This window comes from Coturnix japonica, chromosome 5 (genome assembly GCF_054131305.1).
Source record: "Coturnix japonica strain WE chromosome 5, WE-NBRP24, whole genome shotgun sequence".
NCBI lineage: Eukaryota > Metazoa > Chordata > Aves > Galliformes > Phasianidae > Coturnix > Coturnix japonica.
In genome coordinates, this window is record NC_140667.1 from 9,670,272 (window position 1) to 9,691,727 (window position 21,456).

The window sequence follows — 21,456 nt, forward strand, 5'->3', positions numbered from 1 at the left end:
AAACATGCCAAAGTGTCTGTGTGTTAGCAGTACCATTCAAATTTTCTGCAGATATCTGCTGAAGGAATATTTTTCACAGTGCAATTTTGCACTTCATCAGAGGTGAAATGCTGCAGAAATTAGACTATCCTGTCTAATGGTTTGCTTTCTGTAAGGGAACTGTTGATCACAGCCTGAACCTCTGATTAACCATCTGATGCAAGTGATGGGTCAGCTGCTGGAGCCCAGGTGAAGGTTATTCAGCTGTGCTCCCAGAGGGGTTGGAGCTTGACTCCACCTCTCCTAAATCCCATTTAAGGGCTGAATACCAGCAAGGATTCTCTTTCTGGAGATTGCTCCTGTGTGGAGTTTTTGTGGTGAACCTCAACATTGGTGAGCATCCATCTTGATTGAAAGCTTCAGCACTGGTGAGTCTTAGTTACCCTAACGCTTATTTTTTTTAAAATGATAGAATCATGAAGATTGAACAAACCCTGAAGATCATCTAGTCTAACCACCAACCCGTCATCACCTTTTCCACCATACATACCACAGTAAGTGCATTTCTTTTACCAGGGAAGTGAGGTCTACCTTTACAAAAAGATCAAATTTTTTCTTGTTATGCAGTAGATTTTAAGCATTACTTTGTAGAAACTATATTCTTGTGTTGGTTCTTTTAACTTAAAGCATCATCAAGAGGAGAGTGCTTGCTATTAATGCAATGTGTATGAACAGTTGGGTTCATGTGTATTTGTGAAGTGGGTTACCTTCAGGCAAGAACAGTGCTCTGATCTCATTCTACAGGGATCTGTCCTAGGTCAACTTCTGTTAAATGTTACTGTTAATGAATTACATGAGTGAGAGGCTAAAAGTTCATTTACTAAACTGTCAGACAGCACAAAATGTGAAGATGCAAAAAATCTTAAAACTATCCTAAAAGATTGGAGGTAGAGCCTTAAAGAAACTAACTAAATAAATTGTGTAATGCTATTTCAAATGGACTAGTCTTTTACTTGTTTCATAGTGAGATTGAAATGATGTTTGCAAAACATCCTGAAAAACAACTGCAGATAGGAAGTGGTGAATGTTTTCTTTTAAGATTTCTTTAAGTTATGAAGTTTTGAACAACAGAATTGAAAGAAGGTCCTTTTTTTTTTTTTTTTTTTTTTTTTTTTTTTTTTTTTTAATAGATGTCACTGCAGCCTTCTACAACCTGGCCTTGAACACTTCCAGGGATGGGACATCCACAGCTTCTCTGTGCAGCCTGTTTCAGCACCTTACCACTTGCATAGTAAAGAACTTACCTCTGACATCCAACCTAAATCTTCCCTTTTCCATTTTCATGTGAGACTGAATTTCCTTAGTAATTTTAAATGGTAGGAGGATGTGACTGATGGACAATGAAGATGTCTGAATGCAGGGAACTGACAATCTGTTGAAGATGCTGAATCGCCCTCTGGAGGAAGAGTCTTTCTCATCCATAGAGATGTCTATACAATGCCTCTACTATATTATATGTAATCAAGAAATACACCCTCTCAGAATAGGAGGGAGAGGTCCTTAATTTTTGCAAATGCTCACATCAACCTGATTGGAAAGAGTTTCTTTATGCATCAACATCATTGGTTGCATCCTGCTTGGCAGCAGGTTGAACTGCAGAAGAACATAATATAGGTGGTGCAGCCTATGTCACTGCAGGGATGAAAAAAACCCATATGTTATGTGTTTGAATGATATCAGCCTCCATTAATGGAAATTTCCCCATCTGAAGGTGGTCTCTCATCTGTGCTTGCAGATAAATGTTTAATGCTTCACATTACTTCTTCACCATCATCGATGGTGAGGAACTCTACCAACAAGAACAGCCTTTCTTGCAGCTGCCAGACACATGGGTGTTTCAGTGTTACTTGACATTTACTTATTTAATTGTTAGTCATTTGTGCAATGAACAGCAAGATAATATCCTGTAGCATTTTCAGTGGCAAGGCACGTTATGAAATAGTGATAAATACTAATGCATACTTACCTCAGGCCAGTAGTCTTAGGTTCATTGACCAGATGTTAGGGAAGTGTATACTCCAGGTCAGTTAACTGAATAGGCTGTTGTTTAGGGTGCGGCACTCTTGGGAGTATCTTGTGGTCCCTGAAAACTCCAAACACAATCCAGAGCAACTGCTTCTTACCTGAGCAGCAATGTTTAGTTTTCTGTACTGTCACTTTTGTTTTCCTCTTTCTGATGCCCAAAGTTTATTCCTCACAGGCTGTATTCAAACTTGCATGAAAGGAACGTGGCTCACAACCCCTGAGTTTCTGGTGTGTGGTTGCAAATGATTAAATACGTTGCAGAGGAGATTATTGGAACTTATAATGAAGAATATGAATTTATATAACCAGTTTTCTCATGGGAACAGTCAAAATTCTTTATAACAAAACTTGCTGTCACTTGATACGTCGCTTGCTCTCTACAGGAGTTGGCTTGTTTGTATATACAAATGTAAGTGTAGTTTGAAGTTATTTAGAAAATGCTAAACTAGATGAAGATGCTAATAAAATCCTCCTACCATTGCAGGAGATGGAATAGAATGCAAGAACATTTTCACAAACACTTTACTTTTTACTGATTACTGATATATTCTGAGTGACATGTTCTGGACAAATCTTATGAGGTGAGTTTAAAATACCTAGTTTTTTATGTGTACTAAGTACAAAACTTGTTCTCAGTTTCTATCTTTAAATGTGAAATCAGTAAACTTGAAATCAGTATTTTGATGTGATATACATGGGGCTTTCTCTATGATGACTGTTAGCTCAATGGTACGAGTTAAGTGTCATCTCATCTTTTTTGTGTTATTTCTATATACAGAACACTGTCATAGGGTTCTGTCTAGTGAGGTGTTGCCTTGCATGTCATGGTGTTGTCTAATAATTTAAAATGAGATTCATGTGTTCTTCCTTTTCAGAAGGTCACATAGTGGGATTGTATACCTGTGACATATGGTAACAGCTAAGTGTGATACCCAGTGTAAATGCGCACGAGGAAGTATAGATGTTTATGATATAAGCATAGCACACAGGGTCCTATTCAACACTGTCAAAAATGCCTGGCTAATGGTGGTGACTATGTTGGAAAATAGTGTTTTGTAGCTGCGGATTTGCTCTACTATGAAGTTTTATTGTGCTCTTTGTTGTAGTTTCCATGGAATTAAGTAGAAGGCATTACTTTCAGAGCAACTTAAATGCAGCCCAAGTCAGTTCCTCAGTCCCGAGACTATTGCTGTACTCAGCGCAACCTAGGCAAGCCAGGTGGCTGGGCACCCATGGTTTAGTTCTTACTGACAGCTGGTTACCCAACTGTTCAGTTATTTCTGAAAAGTCATTTTATCGGTGCATTTTCTGATAGGACTCAAAGAGGCAGGAAGCAGCTTGTGTGACAGTTTAGCCTCAGGCTGTGATGAGTTTCACTCATCTGATGGAGGTTTGGGGACTGCAGAAGTATGCACAACTTTCTTCCCTGGGTTTAAAAGAGATCTAGGCTTTAACTCGCTCTAAATGAGCTCATTGACAACATGTCCACAGTTGTTACTTTTCTCTAACTGGGAGCAGCTCCATTTCAGTGCTTACCATTTGGCTTTTGCCTGGTGTGGAGGAAGGGAGCTGCTGCCCCAGCAGGCACTTCAGCTACTGATCCTAGCAGATGAAATAACATTTGTGAAGATAGGACCCCAGAGCTAGAAAAAGATCTCACATTTAATTACAGGTTCAAGGTTGGGAATGCTAGGCTAAACAAGCAGTCTGGAGCTGAGTTTCTCTCCTGCAAACATCAAGTGCTTTGTTCTTGATACGTTCTCATTTTCTTCTTGTCTCAGAAGTGTTCTTCTGTACTGATTACAGGTTTCTAATGGTTATTATTAACAATGGGGTGTTTCAGGATACATTGCACTTGGGTCTGGTCACGATTTAAGAGCAGCAGAAATGGACGAATAACAGATGGTAATGACAGTTGTAAACACAACTGTCTTTCCTACAGCCACTTGTGCTTGTGGATTGAGGGGAAAATGGTCTATTTGTAGTCTTCAGCTTCTAAGCATGATTCGTTGGCTTTCTCCAAAGTGTCTTTAAAGAAGAGAATAATTAGAACAGTATTTTTCAGTCCTCACTTTGTAAAGGAAGTTAATTTATATCCAGTTGAATGTGTGTTGATTAGATATGAATTTTAAAGTGTTATTAATATTTCAAGGAAATGATATTTCCACATATTGTATAGATTGCATTGACGCTGGTAAGAGTACTATAGGGAAACCTGGTGGAGCAGTTAAGATTAAGTAACACTGAAGGAACAGGTTGAGAAGAGCTTTCATCACATTCTTATTGCCTTCATATTTCTGGTGCCTGTGACTTATTTCTTACTGTTCATTTTATAGTCCAGGTACTTGCTACCCAGCTGAGTCCTACCCAGCTTTGTTCATTCATTTCCATGTCAGATTTTGATCACTCAATGCTCCTTTCTTCACACTGCTCACTGTGCTGGTTTGGCACATAGAGCTCCCAGTCTCTGCCTTCTGGAGATCACACCTAGGGTGATGGGTGAGCTGATGCGTGGCAAACAGCATTTCTTGTTCAGCATGATGATAACGGGCTGGATGAAACAAGCAGTTAGAGTTGGTTGCACTTGTGGTGTGTAATGTCAATCTGTAATTAGTAACCATTTGCTTAATTAGTCCTTTGCTTTAATACACAAACTCATGTGAAAGTCCATCTATATTGATAATAACATCAATATAACTCATGTGAAAATGAACACTCCAGGACTTGATTCTTCTGGCTATACATTACAGCAGGAAAAGAAGTGTTTAAATGCCAAAGGTCCTAAAATAGGTCCCCAGGAGTTGCCTGCTTGATCAATATCTCACCGGCTAGTAACACCCAGTCTCCTGGGAATGTGATGCATGAGGTGCTCAAATAGTTGCGTGTTCCCTCTGGATCTATTTCTATCAGATTCTGGTCTTCTTGTGTAAGAACTGAAAATCTCAGGATTTTTTCCTTTTGTACCTCAATGCAGTGAAAAGAGAACTTTGAAGGGGAAGAAAACAACGAAACCACGTTTGAACCATAGCTTATTTGCACTGAGGACGAGTCTACGCTTTAGAAGTTGAATTCTTACAATGACACTAAAGGTTTTAGTTAACTGAGTACCTTGAGCTTTGTAGCTGAGATGCTAAGTCACAGCCTGAAGCAGTGATTGAGCACCAGGTGGGAAGGCAGGGCCAACACAGAAGAGGTCAGGTGTATACAATGCACGTGAGTGACCAGAAGGAGTGGAGCCAGGATCCACCCCTTCCCAGCCCTCATTTAAGGGTTAGCAGTAGAGGTGAGGGTATCTTGCTGGAGATCCTTTTGTATCTGAGGCCTTCTGCAGGTAAGCAGATTTTTTTTTTAATTTCTGTGTCTGTGGTTGTTATATTCGAGTAAACTCTTGCTTGTTGTAGCCTTGGACTTAACTACTCTGCTGTTATTGTTGTACTTACCATTGGATTACAACATTACAAGCTTTCATTGTATTTGGTAGCTGTTGAGTAATTTCAGCAAGAATGCAATGTCAGTGTTTGACCTTGTTAAATGATAGTAAGTTCTCACAGATATTCTACTGACTTAACCTCAAACTGTCAGTGGTTTAAGGGCTGGTTGGGCCTGGTTCCATGACGAGTGGGGCAAAATCCTCACCTCTGGAAAAGGGAAACAGGGGACCCCAAAATAATTAAAAACAGCAGCAATGATCTGTGGAGAAACAAACTAATGTACTAAATATGGTATTGGAATGTGAGATAACACACTATAATACAATATAATTAGAGTTGAAGCTAATAAATCAAGTATAATGAGAGAGTATCTGAAATCTGTAGGCCTTACAGTAATACTGAAGAGATATGCACAAGTCAGGATGGGCAGCAGCGAGGAGAGATGATGGAGAAGAGTGACAAAGAGAAAAGCCTGATCAGGTGACCTCATCAGGAGTTTTATCTCCTCTCTGACTGCAAAGCCCCCCTGGGGAATGGAGTTCTCCTCCTCCAGACAGGTACCTGGGACTGGAGCATTAACACTTCAACTCTCAGTGCACTACGTAATGTTATGATGTGGAATACCAAGAACCATAAAACCATGATGCAAATTTACTATAAATATTCGTAAATCAGTAGATGCATTTTCAGATCTCTAGGTTTTTGCTTTCTTTACTTTCTTGTAAACCTTCCTCCTACGTAGCATGAGTAGAAATACTGCTTGTGCAAGCAGCCCATGGGAAATAGTTGAAGAGGATTTTTATTTTTTTTTCTACAAGAAGTAGGAACTACCCTGCCATTTCCAATGTCAGTATTGCAGTAGTGCTATTCTCTTAATTCTATCCTCTGAGGAGAGGTGTGCTTGCTACTGATATAATCTGTCATCTCTTATTAGGTTGCTTCAATGTGTATAATAAATGGTTTGTCATGGGTGAGTTGTCTCTAATTTTTTTCCTGACATTTTTTGGCTGAGTTTTGTTAAACTCAGGAGGCTGGGAAGCTTTGGCAAAATCATATGATAATCAAGAATTTCACATAAGGCATGTGCTGGAACAGGCTGCCCAAAGAGGCTGTGGATGAGATAGAACAAGAAGTGATACAGTGGTTGTTAGGTGTTTATTACAACTCATAACAGACAAAAAAAGCAAGAAAAGCCAGGAGCTAACAGCCTTCTCATGTTCAAGCATTTGTGGGAATAGGCTTCTATCAGCCATTACCCCAGAACTTCCTCCTTGTAATAGATAAGAAAACTCTTTTCTGCCTCAGTGCAATTTGCCAGTGTACTGACTTTGCTTTTGTCTTTGTTTTTTCTCTTTAAAATGTTTGTTTATTCAGTGTGTGCTAAACTAGTTAAGGGAGCGAGGAGTGGCACAGCACATAAAACATCATTTAGGGGAAGTGGTAGTGAGCTTTCTGAAATCATTTCTTATTTCCTTTGAACCTGGAGGCCTACAGATTAGACGCAGGAGGGAGATCACGTCAGTGTACATCCCTAGATAGGTTTCAGGTAAAGTTAAGAATAGCATTCAGCGTTCACTAATAAGTGTGGTTTAAGAATATGGCCACGGTTTGGACACGCTTGTCTAAGGGTTATACCAATACTGTCAGCAGTAATAGCTAATCCCATCATGCATTTTCAGTTTGAGCTCTCATTTGCAAACAGATTAAGATATTATCTCATTATTTCAAGTATCTTGGTGTCTTCGTCAGTTTAATCCCCCTTGAAAGCTAAATATTGGCAATGATAATAACCCAATATCAAATAGCATCTTTTTTAATAGCTTGCTTGGAGTCGGGACTCTCCAGATATTATCCATTCATAGAGATACTGAGGAAAGGCGCTGTTTTTATGCAGTTGTTTAACATTGTGGCCACCAAATTCAGCCTTCCGACCTTTCTACATTAAGGTTCAGTACTTGGCTATACCAGTATTTTAAGAAAACATCCTTTCTATTTCTTTGTTATCATTAAGGAAAAAATGAAACACCAAAAGCATTAGCAAGATTTGTTGGACTATTTCTCTCCAATATATTTAGGATGAATTTATTATAACCCATCAACTTCTACGTAAGAAATTGGATGGTATTTTTAAGGGGTTTTATTGTTGAGGATGCATTCATTTGTGTGCTCCTTATTTTGAGCACTCATTGCAACAATGATCGCTTCCCTTGTGCTTTGACTTGAAGTGCTGAAGAAACTAGGAATGGGTAATTGCATCCACATCTTGAATCGCTTCTCTTTCCTGAAGCATTGCCAGTTGTTCACTGCATTTGTTTTGCACAGGGGAGTGAAGTTCTGAGTTAAGGCAAACGTGCTAAATTCTATTTGCTTTAAAGCAGCAGAAGTAAAGACACCTGGAAGCTAGATGTTTTTCAGACCTTGATTTAGGAATCTGTGTCTTCTATTAGATCTAGTCTTATATAATTTTGTATAACTTAGTGTTTGAAGTCTTTTAAACTTTCTATCCTTCACGTGAAAGACTCTTACTGCAGAAGCATATTAATGAACCAGCAGTTAAAACCAGCCCATGTAAAGTACTTACGTGGAGTACTTCCTATGGCTGTCAACTCTGACCTTTCTTGGTCTTCCTCTTCCCTATTTTCTCCACCTCTCACTGGCAAGGCTGAGTACTGTATGAGTGCATCACGTACACTGCATATAGTATGGAAAAGGCTAAATTTCTAATAGTGTTACTGATGAGTGTAAATATTATTGTTTTCAGTGTTCTCTCTTTGATACGTATTAGGAACTTAGACATGCAATTATGATCGTCCTGGGAGTGATGAACATACTACCAGATGATGAATACTCTGCTGAACATCATGGGGTTTTCTTCTTGAAATGTTCTCCATGGGGAATTAGTGTCTAAGTCGAAAAGAATAGCAATAAACTGAGCCAAGACCAATAAATAGTAATTTGTGAAACAAATGCTATTATTTTTTTCTGAAAGTAAGTTGTTTCAATGTAGACAGTTTTTTTTAAGGTTTAAAAAGAAAGGGGGAGGGGGGGTGGGAGTGGGGATAACAATGTGGTTGAACAAGAAGCTGCACGACTTTAAAACCTTGAGAGAAATCAGCAGCGATGTGCTTAGATACAGAGTTTGGGGGCTCAGAACGTACACTAGTGACCTGAAATCCCTGCACAAAATGTTGGAAATATTTCCTAAGTAGGAACTAGAAATCTCACATTCTGTGACTCAAAGCGCAGACCAATGGGAACTGGAATGGAGCTAATCAGAAGATAATTTTCAACTGCTAATGTGATGGAACTGTGAAAAACACTAATGTGATTTTAGAGAATATTAGGCCAACTTTTTCTGTTGAAGTCAGGGGAGCATTAGTGCTGTAGCTTAAGGCTATTCAGCAGATGCTGATTTAAATACTGTGTTACAGCCTGGCTAAAATTTTTCTAAGATAAATGCCTGCAAACAAGCTACTGAAGTAAGGGAATAGAACAAATATACAATCCAAGAAGCTGATGGGCATGTCTTAATAGAAGATATTTCTTTGCAAGCCAAATAGAATATAGCTAGATCTTCCCTCTCCTTTTGTGAGGTAAGATGAGTGCCACAAGAGGAATTCTAAAATTGGTCGTCATGCCATATAGCCTCACTTATATCATCAAGTAGTTGAAATGGAGGCAGGGGACAAGATATGTAGAGGAGGTAACAGGTTAACCTCTGGAGAAAAGGCAATTTTTTCACAGAGTTAATGTAAGGATCTGGCAGCACTTGCACTCTAGAATTCTGATTTTTATGCTTTACAGTATTCAATAAGGACTTGCCTTTTGATGCGTGATCGTTCAGGTTCTCAGTTATTTCTTCACAATGTCTTTGGTCTTTAAGGCCCATTCCAGTCCAAGCCATTCTTTGATTATGTGATTATGATTTTTTGTTTTCTCTGTGAGCTTGGGATTGGATGGCTATTGCCAATCATAGGCGGACTGGGCTTAATAACTCAAATGTTTTGTACTGTCCTCATTGGCCATCACCAACCTGTCAAACTCCAGTTTCCATTCCCTTGACTGCAAAGGTGAAGATGTAGCTCTGAAACAGACATTTCAACTGTAGTAATGATCCTCATTGGAGACACTGAAGCATCCAAGTCACTTCTTAAACTGAAACTTGAATTCCTTAGACATTGGATAAAGTCCTTCTGTTTCAAGTCTGTGATTGCTCTGGAGGCTGGAGTCACTAAATGATAGTCAGCTAGGTCAGCCAAGCTTATACAGGATGCCATGGGCAATTTTCACTAAACGTGAGAATATTTAAAGTGTTAGACTAGACGTGTTTTAATATTTTTTTCCCCAAAGCTCTTCAGTCCAGAATTCCTGAAAGCATTTTCCTTTCTCGTGCTAATTAATGTAGGTGATACGTTTCACTTTCCCCCTCCTCATAGCTTTATAACTTTCACGTCTTCATGCCTTGTTTGTCTCAGTTGAGAAAAACATTCTGTTCCCCCCCCTAACATTGAAGACAGTTCACATAGTCTATTTGTAGGTGTTTTTCCACTTTCTGAAGCGCTTACCTTTGTCTTCTCATCTTCCATAGATGGGGGTGTCATATGTTATTGTTTTTCCTTTGTCAAAGATCTCAAATGTGCTGAAGTTCTGGTCTTACAGCTTGCTTGTATCCAAAGCATTTATTCACTTGTGAAATCAGATATTTTCTCTTTGGAGAGGAAAAAAAAAGCATTATACTACAGGGAGCAATCGAAAGTTATTTCTTGAATAGAGCCCATCTTCAATCATTGCTCCATTTCTTCTTTTTAACATTCCTTTCTACAGTATCAGCTGTACACAAATATTCTATTTGGTACATGAAAGCGGAGGAATCTGATTTTATCCTTCTTGCACCGTGGGATCTGTGGCTGCAGTCAAAGGCAAGGTCATCAAAACTAGAGGCCATAACATAAGGATGAAGAGAGGTGGTGGTTTTCTTCCTGGATTTCTGGAATCTGTATTTTCCTTGGGTGGTGTTGAGAATGCATTACTTTCATTCGGTCTTTACCTTCTGGACAGTTTTCTTTTTCAGGGTAAAATCCAGTGCTGGCGTTTCAGCTCTACTGTTCCCAAGCTCGCTTCCTACATCTGTGCACTGTCCTGCCCTGCTGGGATTATCTTCACAGGGGAAACGCTGCTCACAAAAGAGTGCCGCAGGCAGGTGACGCACATAGAAGGGCAGATCTGTAAGTGCTGCAATAGAGTAAGTTTCTAAAATGCTGTAAAACAGTCTGCTGTGATTTTTAGGGAACGTGCTTTATACCTCATCAGGAATCTTTTCCTTAACAAAAGCACTTGGCCTCTCATTGTGACTAAGTTTCAAATTAGAGAACTTTAGCCAAAACAAGCTGTAAGAACTGACCTTTTTGCTAGCAACAAACCACTCATTTTGTGGAAATATAGGAGTAGATGCTTACCCTTTTCTTCAGACAAGGTGTGGTATGTGTGAGTGGAGTTAGAGAAAACACTACATTCCGTTACATAAGCAGTTGTTCAGTCCTCTTACTAAGTTAGAATCTGATGTTGGGAAACTGCTGTGTTATTTCTTTTGTACACTTCCATTTAGAGAAGGATTCTAGCTATTGAGGCATCTCGGATAATGAACTGAGAGAAAGGAACAAAGAAAAGCCACAATTGCTGGCATTGCAATAGCTCTATGGACGCAATGGATATGGTGGCTGGTACAGGAAATTTGTAAAGCTGCTATTCGTCCATGCTGGGACTTGTGAGAACGTCACTGAAATACCGGACCTGACTCTGACGCTGTTGGTATGTCCTCCATAGAGGAGAAATGAAAAGCAAAGAGCTGATCCACAAAACCTCAGGCTTTTCATGCTCCCCAGAAAATTCTTATGTACATACTTCAGGCCTTGCTGTTACTGAATATCAGGCCAGATGGTGTATATATGTTCTATATGTATATCTATACATTCAATATATGTACACGGAAAGAAAAACAACCACGAAAGTTTTCTTGCAGGGTGAACTGCTTTTGCATAGTTTACGTTTCCTTTGTGTTCAGCTTCAAGATTATCGTATCATGAAGCAAGTCCGACACCTAGTGGACGTGGAGTCAATCTGCAGCTCATGCCTATGGTTGCTCTGTGGAACTGATTTTTGAGACCAGTTCAGTACATGCTTGTCTGTATTGGCCTTTATAAATGATGAATGAAATACACTAATAAGAACTATAATGACCAAGTATATTTATATTAGAGACGACATTAGAGAAACAACGTTCTTGATACCCTACTTGATTATAAGGAAATGATTTCTGAATCTCAAGAAGGTTCCTTGTTACAGTCTCCAATGAAACTGAGGTGAAGGTTTTATATGGGGTTCTATTATTTGCTTCTTAATGAAAGAGATGGGCTTAACTTCAAAAGTAACTCTCTTTTCCATGTGATTTGTAAATTTAGGGTTTTTTACACTAGCATCTGAACAGGAATATTCACAGCTAGTTCAGGGCGCTCAGATCGTGGTCCAGCTTGCTTTCAACATCTCTGAAGAAAGATGTTGTAATGTTTCATAAGGTTAAAAAATCACATTGTTAGATGGTCTGGAGATGACTGGAAGATAAACTGTCTTCCTTTACTGGGTATGACTTTTTGTCCTTTTTTTATTGACTTTCAAGCCTTAAATTTAGGCTGCAACCAACATGTTGGTAGATACAGCACTGTGTGTGTATATACGTATGTGTGTGTGTGTTGGCTAGATATACTAAGAAGTTAGGGTGGTTTTAATTATCTTTGGATTATATGTTCCTGCAACTAGGAAGCATAAGGATTAAAAAGCCTTGAGATTCTTGGACTGCAGATCATTAAGCGTGTCTGATGTTAATGGAATTTCCTAACTAATTTTCCTATAATAATTAGTGAAGATAGTGGTGACAGAGTGTGCTGTCTGTTTACTTAACTGCTTCATTTTCTCTATCCCGCTAAGAACAATTGCTGCTGTGTCCTGTTTTAGAATAGGACTTCACTGAATATTGCAGTAAATTCTAAGGAGACTTCAGTTGGTATGGGATAGTCAATTCAGAATTAATTTTTTTCTTCCCAACAACCTTAAATAAGAAAATGAAACGTAAAATCCAAAGCTTTTATGAGTTATTAGTTATGACTATGAAAGATTTTTTGCAAGATATTCTCTTGTGGTAATTTATTTACAGAATGTAGCCAGAATTACTTTGCTTCTCAACCAGCTCAAATACGGCAAAGCTCGTATAGTAAAATAATTAGATCTGAGTTGTGTCTGAATTAACTTAGGCAATCTGAGGTATTCCTGGGTTTGTATAATGTGGTCAACCACATCTGTGGAAATCTAAATGGATAACTCTTCAATTAATGTAAAATATATGATTAAAAATATACAGTGATAGCTGACACTTTTTTAGCTGTTGGAAAACAATTCTGATTCATTACAGCATAATGTCTTTTTGTTTTGTTTTTTTCTCTATTAGTTAAAATCACTTTTCCTTCCCCTTGCAAATCCAGTTCCTTCTGTTTGCTGAAGCATCTTTGGCGCAGGTTTTTATTCTTGCTCATGGAAATATGTGAATATGTTTGAAATGATCAGTGTTGCAGCATGGCCTAGGAAGGAGAGTCACAGAGCAGAGATTTTGAGTCAGCTGCTGTTACTGTAGTGTGCAAAGGTAAGGATACAGAAATTCAGTTTGGCCCTTGGTGTGATGGGTCATTATCTAATACCCCCACTAAAGGTGATAGGTATCCTCAATAGAAACAGAGTCTTTGTGTGCACTTACCTACTCAGTTTTGTGGGATTTTTTTTTTGTCAAATGCATTGGAACTTAATGGTAAATGCATGTCTTACTATTTCTCTTACCCTTCATATTTTCTTTCCCGAAAACGTGGAGACAGATTCAATACTTTCCTTGCAGCCTACCAGAGCCTTCACCCTTGTGTCCATTGACCTTAATCAAGTTTCTGACCACATAACAAAGGCCTTGCAAGTGGCTGTTGAAGTAGGGTAGGCTTGCTGAAAAATGCAGTCAGCTATGCGAATAGCAATTAGGAGATAAGGCTCTCAGCACTTGTATTTTCTTCCTTCTGATTGATGAATCTGTATTTGAATGAAGATAGCACGTGTCTAAGCAGATGCAACACAATAGTCTGTAGACTCCCCCATATTATAAATTGTGGGCATTTTCACTCTGTAATATGAGAGCAGAGAACTCTGAACTCTGTTTAGACTTTTTTGAGGAAGGTAATTATCTTGTTTCTCATTTAGAACAACTTATCTGTAGCTCAAATGGGCATAATGAGATTCAGAGAACCTTTTTTTTTTTTTTTTTTTGTATAGGATGTGAACTTGCTTGCATACCCAGGAAAGATCACAAGTATCCAGGTAAGCACAGTATGAAGTTCTAAAGACTTAATCCATCATTAACAGCATACCTAAATTTTACATGTAAGGAACTATGGCTTAACACCTCCTGCTGGATCGGTGGGGAACAAATTAGGAATTAAAGGCTCTTAAAGTTAATCCAGAACTTAGCAGGTATGGACGTCTTCACTTATCCTTTCTATTTTTGTACCAGCCCCACAGAAATACTGTATTATTGTTGTCACTCCGAGACCAGAAGAGCTTTTTGAAGAAGTTATCTACCGTAGAGAGGAGCTGCAATACTTAGTAATTTCTGCAGAATGGCCTCATAGAAATATGGTTCCCCAGTTAATAAAGGTAAAAGCATTACAGCTTGAAGAAATACATGTTACTGCTTTAGCACATGAAGTTGCTTTTTTCCCCTCAGACTGCAAGCTTGGGAAAGCTGAGCTTAAGGCAATTTCTTCAATTGCACTTTGTTTATATTTTGGGTTATGCCGAGACAGACTTACAAAGTCAACTGTGATAATGGAACTGGATAAACTTTATTCATATGAGAGTGAGAACAAAAAGGATCCGAAATCAGATGTTCATGAAGGCAAACTGAGCGAGTTCTGTGCTGATTATCGTGGGTTTCGGCCTCACTGCTCCCATTCTGCATCTGGTAAGCTGCATTTACTCAATTCTTTTTATTTTCTTGTGTTCTGAGTCGAGTATAGCAATGATGAGAAACACAGGAGACTTTCCTGCCACATGTAGGTAATCCAAAGTCATTTTTACTGCTGATGACCAATGCGGTATCATTCATGTTCTTAAAGCCTTCTAAAATACTGGATGGTCATAGGTTTAGGAAATACTTTCTATGAATGACTACTCTGATTTCTTGTGAGCCACATCACATTTTTTGACTTGAACAGCTCCCGAGGAGCAATCTGACTTTTACTGTGATTTCACATGTTTATGACCACCGAAAGAAGGACTGTGACTCAGCTGAAGTAGGGGACAAAGTAAATAACTGACTTCTTCGATAAACTTTTTGACATCTGTGACAAACTTTTGGAATGGTTCTTAAACATTCAGTTCTCGCAAGTGAAGAACAGACAAATAGTTGGGAAGTAATGCTATGTATCCAACTGCATTTTGAAAGAGCAGATTATATCAAATCAAGGCTGTCAGAACTTTAAATAAGAGATGAAACTAGCAAAAAGGATCTGTCAGGAGGATTTAGCTCGGCTGTGTTCTTGCAGTGTATGCTTATGCTAAAATCTGCTATCAGCATTCTGACATTACATACTGAATGAAGTACTGGAAAGCATAGTAGAAAGTATTGTAAGGTTAGTCATCAAAAGTTTGACCACTATGCATGAAAGAGAGAACAGTTAGTGAAAACTGAATTCTCTAGTGTTAGAATACTGATATGTCTTGACTAAAGCATTCTGTACAGAAATATTTCTTAAGCTCTAAGAAAGACAACTCATAAGTCAACAAGACACTTGGTTAGAGATTGCCATTGTCAAGGATGACAACAGTGTATGTTAATTAAATCCTTATGGTTCTTGACAACTTTTGTTATTTTAAATGCTTTTGCATTTCTAGCCTAGATAAGGAACAAAGATTTGTGAAATGCCATTTAAGACTATGCCATATTTTAATGATTTTGCTGGCCAACTGCAGCATGTCTAGTTTGACACGCAAGGTAGTTATTTACATTATTTATGTTATAAGAAAAAAACACACCTACATTAAAAGACTCTTCTATAGCTTTGCATTTGGCTGCAAAAACTGCAGAACCAGGTATAATATACAGAAGCTGACAGATCAATAAGAGAGGGGAACTCAAATGGAAAACAGTTCAGAGCTGGTTGACTTATTACTTCTGCAAGCATACTCTGAAATAGCCAGGGCTTTGCATCAAACTGATTCCTAAAACTGTGCCTGGATATAATACTGATTAACTGAATAGAGAGCCTAGGATTTTTCATAAAATCACAGCATAAGATGATGCTGAGGACACCTCTATTCCTTTGATTGCTTATTCATTCATTTTTAATAGCTATATTAGCAAAAATGTAAAATTAATGCAAGTTCAGTATTCTATATGGCAGGATGCCATCGCTTTTATAGTGAAGATAAACTGCACTACAACTTATTAGATAGTCCAGATCTGTTTTATCCAGCATGAAGGATTCAGATGCACTTTTATTATCTCACAATAGTTTTTCTAGGGTAATACATATAACTCAATTATATTTCCCTGTCTTGTAACCTCATTTGATGCTTTGCAGCGTCCCACCTTCTGGGGCTTTTTAGGTGGTGGATTCAAACTGCTGTGTTTTTTACATTTAAAATGCTTAAATGAAGATACTGGCAAACTTCTTTAACTTCTAATGTTTGGGATTTCCTGTTGTATCTCTGTTTTTCTCAGTTGCTATAAGTTATTGTTTTGCATCACTCATTTTTACTTAAATTCCAACTCAAGCTCAGGTGTGGTCCCATCAACACAAATCTCCCAAGGGAGCTGCTGCTGGCTGTCCTTACCCTTCTGCCTAAGGTGCAGCTGAACTCACTGCCACTACTGTGTCCTACCACATCCCATGCTGAGCAGCTCTGGGCTTTGGCACTGAGCACCTCATGCCTGTTCCTCAGGCTTGGGAGAGAGCTTCCAGGACACTGGCAATGTTGTGGTTCTGTGATATCTGTTGTTGGTATTCCACATCAGAACATCATGCAGAACATTGGCAGTTAAGGAATTCACGTTCCTGTCACGGACTGACATCTAGGGATAACCCCGTGACAGCTGAGAACTGACAAATCTCTTCTCCTTACCCCGCAGCAAGATGCGGTCTGTCAGCTGTGCTTTATCAACCTCGCTGTGCTGTTGTGTCATCGGAGAGCTATGGGGCCAAGGTCCATTTGAGAAAGTTGCAGCAGCATGGAGGACTGAAAAGAAACTGCACTGCCAGCTCTCATCTCTCTTGGTGTTCTTGAGAAGATGACATGCAGCTAAAACCCTGCCCAACCAGCATCCCCATGGGTGCACACACACAGCTATGGAGCAACCCCCGGGAGTTCCATAAGGAACAGGAGGACTGAGACCAATGCTCACCAATTCCTATGATTTGCTAGTGACTTTGGCACATGACACAGGCAAGATACTTCTCTCTGGATGCGGAAGGATCACTTCAGGGTATAACTGAGACCTTCTCCATCACACTGCATTTTTAGCTATGTCTGTGAAACTCTTTAAGTGCGTGAAACACCATTTTTGCACAAACAGTACACGCATACAAAGCCAAATTTTAAATGCTGTTTTAGTCCCTCCTGAGAAGGAAATGTGAACTCTTTTTACCATGGTTTGTTTGAATTTTCAGGACAAATGACAACTCTGAGATATGAATGAAGCTCCAGCTGAGTTGCTTTGGGACATTTTTTCAAGTGTTTTCATGCAAAAATCAGCCACACAAACATGTTAATCTGTTTATAACGGGCAGTGACCGAAAGGACACAAAAACATTTTCCAGTTGTATGTTTCTTTTCTCCTTCGTGTGTGATGATGTTGAGTAATTTTGGGAGGATGACCTGCTGGAGAGAAGCTCTGCAGAGAGGGACATGGGTGGTCCTGGAGAACAGGTTGGGTATGAACCAGCAATGTGCCCTCATGGCCAAAAAGACAGTTGGCATTCTGGGGTGCATTAAAAAGAGCATGGCCAGCAGGTCGAGGGAGGCAATCCTCCCCCTCTACTGTGCCTTGGTAAAAGGCCTCATCTGGAGTCCTGTGTCCAGTTCTGGGCTCCCCAGTATGGAAAAGACAGGGATCTCTTGGAAAGAGTCCAGCGGAGGGCCACAAAGATGGTGAAGGGCCTGGAGCATTCCCCTATGAAGAAAAGCTGAGTGAACTGGGTCTGTTTAGCAATAAAAACAAGTCAAGCAGGGTTCAACACTTAAAGCTTACACTGCAGGCATGTATTTGAATTTATGAGTCCCTGCCCTTGAAGTAAAGAATTACAGTTTTTTCCTTGATGATTCCAACAAAAATGTGGAGGTACATTACAGAACCAAGCAGTAGAATGAGACAATTTTCATCTTCTCCTCTAGGAAGATAGAAATGTGTCAGAAAGATGAAGGAATACAATCATCATCAAACCAAGCAAATAAACAAAGATGAGAAGATTGTTTTTCCTACTGTTAGTCCTATCACCCATTCTCTATTTTTCTCAGTTACATCTGATTCTTGAGTGTTTGTACTTAGTTCCAAACTCGTAACTCTGCCTCTTAAAAGAAATCTTAGGGAACTGGTTATTATCCTGTCAAGCAAGCTGACGGACAGTATTTTTTCCTCTCCATCCACCTTCTAAGAGCATTTTTCATCTCCTAGTTCTGAAGGCTGTATATCAGAGGATTCAGCATAGGAATAAACAGGGTGTAAAATACTGCAGAGATTTTCTCCTGTTCCTGTGAGTATCTTGAATAGGGCTAGACGTGGCTCAAACTCACGGGCCCATAGAAAAGTGTTACTACTGTCAGATGGGAGGCACGGGTGGAGAAAGCTTTGTACCTGTTTGCAGAGCCCATGCTCAAAACAGAGGAGAGGATGGATAGGCAGGAGATGATGATGAAGAGAAGTGTTGATATAGCTATGATCCCTGAGAAGGTTACAAGCACCGGCTCGTTGAGATGGCTGTCAGAGCAGCTGAGTTGTAGCAGCGGGTTTGTGTCATAGAAAAAGTGATTGATGGTATTAGGGCCACAGAAGGACAATTTCAGTAAGCCACAAGAATGTACCAATGAGTTACAGAGTCCCCCTAAATGTGACCCAACTACCAGGCAAACACAGACTCTCCTGGCCATAAAAGTGGTATAAAGCAGTGGGCAACATCTATATATATATATATATATATCAACATAGCAGTTGTAAGCCATTGCAGCCAGCAGAAATCCTTCCGTAGTCAAAAACACAGCAAATGAAAAATGCTGGGCAAGGCATAATCTCCTCTTTCAAAAGGGGACAGCAGTGTGCATTTGCAGCAACACAGTTCCTAATTAATATCTTGTCTCTGACATGCGGATATCAACGGTGGCCTCAGAAACATGTGTGTTAAATGCTGAATGAGTTCTGTAATTGCCTTTATCTTTTCAGCTAAGCATTTCTTGTTATCTATTCACCAGGAAAGAATTAAACTCACCAGAGTATATTTTGTCTAGAAGGGAAGCATCTAAGCTAAACCAGTAGCTGTCTGTTTGGCCTGTGAAAGATCCATTCCTTCTCACTCACTAGGAGAGGCAGGCAGACTACCAAACTATTTAAAATATTAACACAGACTGTGGGAGATGGCAGGTTTGGGTCTCTTTTGTGACTAACCTGATGCAAATCCAAAGCTGCTTTGTAGAGGAGGGCACATGATGGGATGGTCATTCATCTCGTGAACCCATATTTTGTTCAGAAGCTACTCACACAAAATACATAAATAACATACATTTTTAGATATCTGGGTCTGTTGTTAGATCAGAGTAGACTTTCTCAGGCAATCAGAAATTATCATTTCCATGTCTCAGTGTAAACCAGACTTCCAAGTCAGCAAGGGTGCTCTTGCAGCCCACGTGTGATTAAACGGCGATGGAGGCAACTACTCATCCTATTTATTTCACTCCTTGTCATGAGGGCAGTGTGCAGGCTGGAAGCCTACCAGTGAGTTGAACTGCCTTGTGGAGAGTCAAGTCTTCTTCCATTAACAAAAAAGCAGCCGAGATGTTTAGCTTGAATGTGATTAGTGGAGAATTCTGCAGCTCAGTGAAATCTCTGGCACAGAGGCTATTCCTATGTTTGTGTAGGACATTTACTCTTAATGGTTTTAGCTAACCTGACCATCTTGCTGACATGAAAACTCACAATTTAGAAAATCAAACAAGAAATAATGTTTTGAGGTCTCTGGGTGTGAAATACAAAGAACAGTATTGTTTTAGCCAGTCTTTCTGCATTCTTTAGAGGAGGCTGTTAGGTTGCACTTGTCAAACACTCAGAGCAGGGGACCTGTCAAAGTCTGTATGACAGGTCAATGCTAGAACTGTCAAGGACATACCTGGATTGTAAGGCTCAGCCACACTTCTTTTGCCAATCCTGAACTTCCAGATACTCCAGCACTGCAGAAGTATGGATCTCCCTCTAAAAGATGCCATTGCAAGCTATGTCTGCCCATAAAGAGGTGCCTTCTAGCTTTCAGCTGGGTACTCCAGACTCCTTCACAATTTTTTTTCTGAGTGAGATTTGTGCTCTATAGTTTCTCCTTAGAGAACACGTGCGACCAAAGGAAATGTCAGGACCTGATACTGCAAACATTTGCTCCTTGGACTTTTAGGAACTCAACAAACAACCGAGTCTTCTTTGGCTAATATTTTTCAGATAGACCACAAAGGACATAATTACAGTGTCCTCATGGGAGTCCTCTAATAATAGGTAGACCGAGATCTCGTCTCCCACAGCTGCTCACAGTCCACTGCAGCCCTATTTATGGCAAATTGTGTTTGCTTTACTAAGACAAAGGAATGGGGAAGGATGCCTTAAGAATACTGTATGTCTCTGGGACTCAGGAAAATTAGTGTATCCCACAAAATCACATATGTTTAGAAATTTGGCCTGCTGGGGTTACTGCTGGGGTTAAATCAGCCAAGAATTCTGGAGTTTGACCTCTAGTAACCCCAACAGGCAAAATCTGACCTCGCGTGACCCCAAAGGGTTAATTGGGTGACCTCGCGTGACCTCTAGCCAGTTGGCCTGTTGCAGTTCTAGAAGTCAAACTAAGGAATTTTTGGCTGCCTGGGGTCATAGGAGGTCACCCAATTAGCCCTATGGAGTCACGTGAGGTCAAATTCGGCCCCTTGGGGTTACTAGAGGTCCCCCAATTAGCCCTTTGGGGTCACTTGAGGTCAAATTTGGCCCCTTGGGGTTACTAGAGGTCAAACTTCAAAATTTTTGGCTGCTTGGGGTTACTAGAGGTCACCCAATTAGCCCTTTGGGGTCACGTGAGTTCAAATTTGGCCTGCTTGGGGTTAATAGAGGTCAAACTTCAAAATTTTTGGCTGCTTGGGGTTACTAGAGGTCACCCAATTAGCCCTTTGGGGTCACGTGAGGTCAAATTCGGCCCCTTGGGGTTACTAGAGGTCAAACTCCAGAATTTTTGGCTGCTTGGGGTCACATGAGGTCACCCAATTAGCCCTTTGGGGTCATGAGAGGTCAAATTTGACCTGCTTGGGGTTACTAGAGGTCACCCAATTAGCCCTTTGGGGTCACGTGAGTTCAAATTTGGCCTCTTGGGGTTACTAGAGGTCAAACTTCAAAATTTTTGGCTGCTTGGGGTTACTAGAGGTCACCCAATTAGCCCTTTGGGGTCACGTGAGTTCAAATTTGGCCTCTTGGGGTTACTAGAGGTCAAACTTCAAAATTTTTGGCTGCTTGGGGTTACTAGAGGTCGCCCAATTAGCCCTTTGGGGTCACGTGAGTTCAAATTTGGCCTGCTTGGGGTTACTAGAGGTCAAACTTCAAAATTTTTGGCTGCTTGGGGTTAATAGAGGTCAAACTTCAAAA

At 39.8% G+C, this 21,456-nt stretch overlaps 1 long non-coding RNA gene and 1 pseudogene across 1 annotated transcript; one reads left to right on the forward strand and one right to left on the reverse strand.

The window, feature by feature from the left end:
* The first annotated feature begins 447 nt into the window (after positions 1-447).
* On the forward strand, positions 448-6,469 carry LOC146760660 (uncharacterized). The gene is made up of 2 exons (XR_014946998.1): positions 448-533; positions 1,170-6,469. It is a non-coding gene; the product is annotated as an uncharacterized LOC146760660 (long non-coding RNA).
* Positions 6,470-18,176: 11,707 nt separating this feature from the next.
* LOC146760661 (olfactory receptor-like protein COR8) lies at positions 18,177-19,290 on the reverse strand (annotated as a pseudogene).
* Between the last annotated feature and the right edge of the window lie 2,166 nt (positions 19,291-21,456).